The sequence below is a fragment of the Myotis lucifugus genome, unplaced genomic scaffold, assembly GCF_000147115.1.
Source record: "Myotis lucifugus unplaced genomic scaffold, Myoluc2.0 scaffold_49, whole genome shotgun sequence".
NCBI classification, from domain to species: Eukaryota; Metazoa; Chordata; class Mammalia; order Chiroptera; family Vespertilionidae; genus Myotis; species Myotis lucifugus.
Genome location: NW_005871097.1, coordinates 7,330,897 through 7,340,583, shown reverse-complemented (window position 1 = coordinate 7,340,583; position 9,687 = coordinate 7,330,897). Strand labels below are relative to the sequence as shown.

The 9,687-nt window shown below is 48.5% G+C and overlaps 1 pseudogene; it reads left to right on the top strand.

Moving 5' to 3' along the window:
• Positions 1 to 302: 302 nt before the first annotated feature.
• On the top strand, positions 303 to 1,725 carry LOC102437878 (annotated as a pseudogene).
• Positions 1,726 to 9,687: the final 7,962 nt, after the last annotated feature.

Sequence of the window (9,687 nt, the reverse complement as noted above, 5' to 3'; positions counted from 1 at the left end):
AGAACTAGATTAACAAACACCCTAACCATTGGAATAGAATTGATAGGATTAAACTCAACAGAACTAGATTAACAGCCACCCTAACCTTTGGAATAGAATGGATAGGATTAAAATCAACTGGTATAAATACAGATGTAACAGGACAATAAAGACAGAACCTGGCTGGAGAACTTGGCTAGGCTGCTGATCAACTGAACGCTGTTGCCGTGTCATTCCTTCTTCGCCAACTCCGTCCACACCTTTGGACCTGGACCTGCTGGGGCTGGACCCCAACATCTGGCGACTGAACAGGCGACGCGAACATGTGCGAGCGGGTGAGTGAGAGCGCCCTGCGCTGCGTGCCGCCTTCCTCCTGGGCCTGGAGCTCGGAGAGAGCCTCGGGCAGCGAAGTGCCTGGACCTTCGCCACCAGGCTTCGAGGGCGCGCCGCCCCAGGATCGCCAGGACAGGAGCAGCGATGGGAACCCGCCTCTCCCTCACCTCTCCTCCGCCGGGCAACATCTCTACAGCCCCGCGCCGCCCCTCTCCCATACCGGAGTTGCCCAATACCAGCCACCACCCTACTTTCCACCTCCCTACCAGCTGCTGGCTTATTCCCAGTCGGCAGGCCCCTACTCACATCTGGGAGAAGCGAACGCTGCCATCAACCCCCTGCACCAGCCAGCGCCTGGCCGTCAGCCGCAGGCCTGGCCCGGCCGCCAGAGCCAGGGGGCTGCCGGCTGGCCCTCCCACCACGGGCGCCCGGCCGGCCTGCTACCCCATCTCTCCGGGCGGGAAGCAGCGGGGCGGGCGGAGAACCTGGGCCTTCATGACATGGGGCAACCGATGGACGAGGTGCAGACGGTGGATGAGCAGCACCGGCTTCTGCATGATCAGACTGGGATTCGCAAAGGTCCCATTTCAATGACCAACAGCCCTTTGAGCCTCCCCTGTCAGGAGGAGCTGGCGGGGGCTGTGATGGACCCCAGGGAGGTCTTCTGCTCCGTCCCCGGAAGATTGTCCCTCCTGGGCTCCACGTCCAAATACAAAGTGACAGTTGCCGAAGTCCAGAGGCGATTGTCCCTGCCTGAGTGCTTAAATGCCTCCGTCCTGGGAGGTGTTCTCAGAAGGGCCAAGTCTAAAAATGGATGCCGGTCCTTGCGGGAGAAGCTGCACAAGATGGGGCTGAACCTTCCAGCCGGCAGACGGAAGGCTGCCCACGTCACCCTCCTGACGTCCTTAGTGGAAGGGGAGGCCGTTCACTTGGCTCGGGACTTCGTATCTGTCTGTGAAGCCGAGTTTCCCAGCAAGCGGGTGGCCGAGTACTTAACTGGACCTCATCTTGGAGGATGGAATGAGATGGCAACGAGGAAGGACATGCTGCTGGCCGCACAGCAAGTGTGTCAAGAATTCACGGGCCTTCTCCACCAAGACCCAACACCCAACGGGGACAGGCCGGGCCCGGTCTCAGAGGCGAACATTCAGAACTGCCTGTCTCACTTCAGCCTGGTGACCCACGGGTTTGGCAGCCAGGCCATCTGCGCCGCCGTGTCTGCGATGCAGAACTACATACAAGAGGCCTTGGTCATCATAGACAAGTCATCCATGAGTCCCGGGGACCGGAGTCCAGCCGATTCCAGCAAGACCTTGGAGAAGATGGAGAAGCATCAGAAATGAAACAGGTGGAAACAAAGGGAAGAAGGGCCTGCAAGGGGAAAACATCTCCAAAACCACTCTCACCAGCACCGATGGGGAAACTTCTCGGCCTGCGGGGACAAGCTGAGCGTTTACTTGCCTTCCCATTGAAAGGCCTGCAGATAGAGCGGCAGCCTGCGGACTCAAGGGTCCCAGGTTCGATTCCGGTCAAGGGCATGTACCTTGGTTGCGGGCAGATCCCCAGTAGGGGGCGTGCAGGAGGCAGCTGATCGATGTTTCTCTCTCATCGATGTTTCTGGCTCTCTATCCCTCTCCCTTCCTCTCTGTAAAAAATCAAATATATTTTTTAAAAAATCAATAAAAATATATTTTAAAAAAAGACAACCAAAGAGCATTTGCACTTCTTTTGTCTCCTTCAAATATGGATGGAGCCCTAGCCGGTGTCGCTCAGTGGATAGAGCATTGGCCCGAGGAACGAAGGGTCCCTAGTTCGATTCTGGTCAAGGGGACATACCTTGGTTGCAGGTTCCCCGGCCCTGATCGGGGCTCATGCAGGAGGCAACCAATCGATGCGTCTCTCTCACATTGATGTTTCTCCCTGTCTCTCCCTCCCTCCCACTCGCTCTAAAAATCAATGGGAAAATATCCTCGGGCGAGGATGAACGACAACAACTAAAAGGGATTAAGACAGAGTGACACAGCTAATCCCTGGTCATTAATGGCAACCGTGTGCTTTGCGCTGGGGACTTGCTAGAGTCGTGGCGTGGCCTGCAGGCAGCCGGGTCACTCGCTCTGGGGCTCCTTGCTCCTGTTGACAAATAATCTATGTCTGGGCGCCTCTGACGGCAGCCCCATTTTTCACAGTTGGCGGTTCTGGAGCTAATTTATCAACAGGCGTCTGCTTTAAATTGCATGAAATTAAGTGGCTTCACTGGGGAATTGCTCCTTGGTTCTGTAATACTCATTTTGCCTTGGTGTGACAGGGGATCCTTCCCACAGGGTATGTGTCTATAGAGACATAGTGTCTATAGGGTTCGGTGCTATCCGAGGCTTCAGGCATCCACGGGGGTCTAGCAATGTACCTTTTATTTAAAAAATATATTTTTATTGATTTCAGAGAGGAAGGGAGAGGGAGAGAGATAGAAATATCAATGATGAGAGAATCATGGATCGGCTGCCTCCTGCACGCCCCCTACTGGGGATGGAGCCTGCAGCCCAGGCATGTGCCCTGACTGGGAATCAAACCCGGGACTCTTCAGTCCCCAGGCCAATGTTCTATCCACTGAGCCAAATGGGCCAGGGCTGTATATACTTTTAAAATCTCTCTTAATACCTCTTTTTCACAGAGTCAGGCAGGCATTTCTTTGTCTGCCCCCCGCCGCCAGCCTCGCAGTCCACAGAACCTTCTCTGTCCAACCCTCTCCTCACTCGCTTCTTTCATGCCTATAGGCCGGGGAGCCAGATAAGCACCCTCTTTAGGACAATGCATTCAATGAGGTGAGTTTGACTCATCTACTGCCATTCTCCCTTCTTGCAAATGGAAGTGTAAATCCCTTTTCGGGCCATGGTTTATTTTGCTTGATTTATTATTTCTCACAAGAATAGCTTTCCCCTCAAGTCCCGGAGGGAGCACGACTTGGTAAAGATGCAGTAAGAGGTTTTCGAAGAAAGAATCTTTTGTGACAGGGACTGTCACCCGCCGAAGCAGAGAGACCTGGCCTGTTTCTTTCAAGCAGCATTGACGGGGTAAATGGGGAGCCGGGATTACATTCTCCTCACAATCGCTGCCTCATAGACTACATCTGTAAAGAACCAGTGGTTACTTCAAGGCCAAATCACCAAGTACAGCTGTTTCTTCTGAGGGGCTACTATTGAGGTGGTTTCAAGTTCATTGTCGATAATAACTAGCCCCTCCTCAGCTCTCAAAGGAAGGTCGGCAATTTACCAAGTCAGAAAAGTAGAAATAAGAAAATCGCCATTGCGCACAGCTCCACCACCCGGACGTGATCCCCAATATTTCTGCTTCCTCTGTCATGCAGGCGGCTCCTTCGGCTGACCACAGGTCATTTATGAAGACTTTAGATGGCTCAGTCGGTTGGAGCATCATCCCATAGACCAGTGGTTCTCTACCTTCTGGCCCTTTAAATACAGTTCCTTCTGTTGTGACCCAACCATAAAATTATTTTCGTTGCTACTTCAGAACTGTAATGTTGCTACTGTTATGAATCGTCATGTAAATATCTGATATGCAGGATGGTCTTAGGCGACCCCTGTGAAAGGGTCGTTCGACCGCCAAAGGGGTCGCGACCCACAGGTTGAGAACCGCTGCCATAGACCAAAAGGTTGCGGGGTTGATTCCCAGTTGGGGCAACGTGTGGGAGGCAACCAATCGATGCTTCTCTCTCAAAATCAATAAACTATTTAGAAAAATGGTAGCTTCAAAAAAAAAAGATTTGGATAAACTGTATGTTACATAGTATAGGGCAGTGATGGCAAACATATGACACACGTGTCAGAGGTGCCACGCGAACTCATTTTTTTGGTTGATTTTTCTTTGTTAAATGGCATTTAAATATATAAAATACATATCAAAAATATAAATCTTTGTTTTACTATGGTTGCAAATATCAAAAAATTTCTATATGTGATACGGCACCAGAGTTAAGTTAGGGTTTTTCAAAATGCTGACAAGCCGAGCTCAAAAGGTTCACCATCACTGGTATAGGGTAAGTAGTAAGCCCTATAGGGAAAGGGTAGACTTATAAGACCAGGGCTAGAGCCCTGACCGGTGTGGCTCAGTGGATAGAGCGTCGGCCTGCGGACTGAAGGGTCCCAGGTTCAATTCCAGTCAAGGGCATGTGCCTTGGTTGCGAGCACATCCCCAGTAGGGGGTATGCTGGAGGCAGCTGATCAATGTTTCTCTCTCATCAATGTTTCTAACTCTCTGTCCCTCTCCCTTCTTTTCTGTAAAAAATCAATGAAATATATTAAAAAAAAAAAGACCAGGGTTGGCAAGAGACGAGAGGCCTGGGCACCCCACCTCCCAGTATTGCACAGAGAGCTGGTAAAGGAGGGTTTTTCTGTATATGCATCTGAGGGCATGTCCTGTGGAGAGCGGCTACAGTGTTTGCATAGGTTCAAGCCTCGGACTAATGAGAGGGCACCATCCTCTCGAGGCAAAGCCACGTGCAAGTCCCAGCTTGGAGAGCAAAGCCCTCCCAGCACGATTATAGCCAAAGGCTGTAGTTGTAGGCTTGACCTTCTGGTCCGAACCTGTGGTCCCAGGTGGCTGAGTGAGGCGGGCTGTGGGAGGTGCAGCAAGTGCTGCCAAAACAAAGCTTGATCAGGTGCATGTAATTGAGTAGATTCGAAATCCACGAGAATGCTATAAACATCTTGACCAAGCCCTTACTTTGCCTCGTGGAATCTGCTATAAAATAAAGACACGGCTTGCAGGCGGTGGCACTGTCTCTCTAATCAGAGGACAGCGTCCCACCTGGCCCCAGCTTTATTCTCTTGTCTGTCTTTTCTAATCCTTCACCGCCCCCCTCAGGTTCACCCATGGCCGTGCTGGTGCAGCACAATGTCCTAGTGGAGTCACCCTGCCCCTCGTGAGTTTTCATTTTTAAAAAAATATATTTTACTGATTTTTTACAGAGAGGAAGGGAGAGGGATAGAGAGTTAGAAACATCGATGAGAGAGAAACATCGATCAGCTGCCTCCTGCACACCCCCTACTGGGGATGTGACCGCAACCAAGGTACATGCCCTTGACCAGAATCGAACCTGGGACCCTTTAGTCCCCAGGCCGACGCTCTATCCACTGAGCCAAACCAGCCAGGGCGGGAGCATCTTTCTTAGGTAGAGCATGCTCCCAGCTGCGTGTCAGTCCAGGCGACTCAGCTGGGGTTGGGCATGGGCTCCTGGGTCACTCTTGGACCCTAATCTCCTCTTAGCTGGTTGTGTGTGTGTGTGTGTGTGTGTGCACGCGAGTCTTCCTATGTGCACACACACACATTTTCACACACATATTCTGTTCAGTCTTCAAAGTGAATTCTAGTTTACTTTCAGACAGTTGTGCATACTACCCCCATAGTTTTAAAGCATCCTATCAGTTCTGCTTTTTAAAAATTTTTATCTTTTAAAAATGTTTTTATTGATTTGAGAAAGAGAGGAAGGGAGAAGGAGGGAGAGATAGAAACAACGATGAGAGAGAATCATGGATCAGCCGCCTCCTGCACACCCCCTATTGGGGCTCGAGCTCGCAACTCAAGCATGTGCCCTGCCTGGGAATCGAACCAGTGACCTCTTGGTTCATGGGTCAATGCTCAACCACTGAGCACACCAGCTGGGCAGCTCTGCTTTAAGTAGGCTCTGAACTTGGGGTGGTTTTGCTAATGTTGTAGTCTTATTTTTAAATTAAAACAGCAAATAGTCATCCCTAAGTTTTCATGTGTTTTTGAAAGGTAAGCACGATCCTAACTATGAAGACTGGGCTTGTCTGCACCTGGCCAGGGGCAGGTCTTTATGTCAATCAAGCCATACACCCTTCCTGGTTCTGTTCCTATTGTCAGGTCTGACTACTCAGCTCTGGGGGATGAAAATCAGAGAAACTGCCCTCTGCGTGGCCCAGTGGTTGAGCATCGACCTATGAACCAGGAGGTCACGGTTCCATTCCCGGTCGGGGCACATGTCCGGGTTGTGGGCTCGATCCCCAGTGTGGGGCGTGCAGGAGGCAGCCGATCCATGATTCTCTCATCATTGATGTTTCTATCTCTCTCTCCCCCTCCCTTCCTCTGTGAAATTAATACAAATATATATATTTTTAAAATCAGAAAGGGTGAGGTCCAGAACGTGACTCCTTCATTTACCTGGTTATTTCAGTTGGAATTGGGATTTTTCCACAGAAAAGTAGAGATCCATTCTATGATTTCTGTTGAATCCCTCACACATGCAGAACGGAGCAGGCAGGAGATTTTATTTTATTTTTCTTTTTTTTCTTTCCAAATATAGTTTTAATTTTGTTTTATTGCTTAAAGTATTACAAAGAGTATTACATATGTCTCCTTTTTTTCCCCCTTGACATTCCCCCGGCCTCCCCTACCCCCCAGTGTCTTGTGTCCATTGGTTATGCTTATCTGCATGCATACAAGTCCTTCGGTTGATCTCTTACCCCCCCTCCCGCCCCCCAACCCTCCCCGGCCTTCCCGCTGTAGTTTGACAGTCTGTTGGAAGCTGCTCCCGGCAGGAGATTTTAGAAACTGAGAGGCAAGGTCGAGGAGCGCATCTTGGCTAAGTGCCCCCTAACATGTCTGCTGTGCAATCTGGTTGAGGGTTTTCCTGTGAAGAGAGAGGAGAACCTCCATCGTTTAGCACCTGCTAAGCCGGAGCTCCAGAGACTTGCTCACTGCAGCCTCCCAGCAGCTCCTGGAGGGCTCGGGCCCCGCTTAGCTGACCGGGAGACACGGAGCTAAATAACACGCAGCCAACAAGGGAAACCAGGACTCAGAACCCACATCTGCGTGTCTCCCCACGACCATGCATCTCCCACTACCAGGGCCCATGATGCTCTCATGGGCTCCAGTGCCACACAAATATTCAAAATCCTATTTTACTACTGTTTTGGCATAGACAAACATAATCCAGGCTGGATTCATTATTATATAGACATTATTATTGTGTTTCTTAAATATGCAAATTACTATCCTTGTGTCTATTGCATGATATATGCTAATTTGATATATGCTAAAGGATCCTTTAATATATATACTGTATATACTAGAGCCCTGGTGCACGAGATTCATGCACTGGAAGTGGGGGGCGGGTCCCTCAGCCTGGCCTGCACCCTCTCCCAATCCAGGACCCCTCGGGGACATTGCCCTCGCAGTCCGGGACCCCTTGCTCCTTACTGCCCTCCTGCAGCAGAGGTGGGAGAGGCTCCTGCCACTGCTGCTGTGCTCGCCAGCCATGAGCCCGGCTTCTGGCTGAGCAGCACTCCCCCTGTGGGAGCACACTGACCACCAGGGGGCAGCTCCCGCATTGAGCGTCTGCCCCCTGGTGGTCAGTGCACATCACTGCGACCAGTTGTTCCACCATTTGTTCGATTTGCATATTATGCTTTTATTACATAGGAGAGAGATATATATATATGTATATGTATATATATTTTATTGATTTCAGAGAGGAAAGGAGAGAGAGAGAGAAATATCAATGATGAGAGAGAATCATTGATCAGCTGCCTCCTGCACACCCCCTACTGGGAGTGAACCTGAAACCCAGGCATGTGCCCTGGCTAGTCAACGCTCAACCACTGGGCCACCCTGGCCGGGCTAAAAGTCTTCATTTAGTCGTTCCTAAGAAGAAAGTATCTTAAATATTCTTATTTCTTCCCCTGTTGGTTCTAAGTACAGTGAAATATTATACTTTTTGAGTTATCTTCTAAACAGTCCATCATTTGACAGTGCGAAAGACTCCCAATTCTTCAGGAGAAACGCGGGACCTTTCTATTACATAGAGGCTACTCAGTAAATAACGAGTAGACAGCATCTCCCGTGATCTTGTCTCTCTGTGGCATATGTTTTAATGCATTCTTGTGTACCTCGTTCTCTGTCACTTATAATCTATGTCCCTTTGGAAAAGTAGATGTTAGGTTTAAATATATTATTAACATCCCTTGAAAAACATCTGTTTTGTAAACATCCCATCAATTCTGTTCCCACAACATGTTTATGATCAAGTTGGGAGATGGTAGACAACGTAAAGAAAAGGGGGAGCGAGGGTGCTACAGTTTTTGAAAACTCCGGCTGGTGTTAATTGAAAATGAAGGCACTCTATTCCCCTTGTCATTTTGATGTATCTCTGAATTTTTGTAAATGGATTTTCTTTTAAGCTTCAGAGATTACAAGCTATGCAATCTTGTAGCGCAGCTGGTGGAATCGATGGGCCGCATCTTCCGTCGTAGCAGTGCAGTGGCCAGGGTGGGAAAAAATAGACTCCAGGTCCAGCCTTTGGCATTGAACTTCAGTCTGTTGCCTTGCAGCCCGGGACAAAACAGTTTCCTTAGGCTGCATCTCTTGGACATTAGTGTTCTCAAGTGTAATGCAGACTTAATTTTGCAGAAATGATTTTTTATTCCAGGCCATGAATATGTTCGACCTGAGTTATGGTTAGTCAGTTCCTACACACAGATAGATGGGTAGAAGACCAAAATAAGACCTCTATTTTTCAGACAATGAGTTAGATCAGGGTTGATGGGTGTATCTGAAAGAAAAGACTTTTCTCAGATAACAGAAAAATTTTATGGAAACGTATTTCTTCACTATAAAAGTTTTATTTGTTTCTACAAATTGACATAAATAGAACTTACAATATGTGTTCTTTCACATCTGGTTTCGGTCACTCAACAGACTGATTTTGAGTCATTCATGTCATTGCATATATCAAGAGTGCATTTATTTTTAAAAATATTTTTTGTTGTTGATCTCAGAGAGGAAGGGAGAGGGAGAGAGAGAGAGAAACATCAATGATGAGAGAGAATCATTGATCGGCTGCCTCCTGCACTCGCCCCCTACCAGGCATGTGCCCTGACCGGGAATCGAACCATGACCTCCTGGTTCATGGGTCCATGCTCAACCACTGAGCCACACTGGCTGGGCCCTTTTTATTTTCTCAATGGTGTCTTGGCGAGCAGGTTTTTTATTTTGATCAAGTGCAATGTACCACTTTTATTTTATGGTTAACGCATTTTGGGTCCTGTTTAATGAAATTTTTGCTGATTACAAGGTCAAAAAGATCTTTTCCTATGAGTTCCTCAAGAAATTTTACGGTTTGTGCTCTTACATTTAAGCCCATTTGCTACTTATGTAAAAATCTGCCAGGGACATGAAAAACAATTTATTTGACAAAACATCGCTTTGTGAAAATAATGGCATGCAAAACATATGTCCTAAAAATAAGTTATTCAGAGTGGTCTGTTAAATTGCGGTTGTGTATTGGTAAGCAAGCGATTGAGAGACTCAGCTGCCTCTCACGGCGTTGGCAGAGTTGGCTAATTA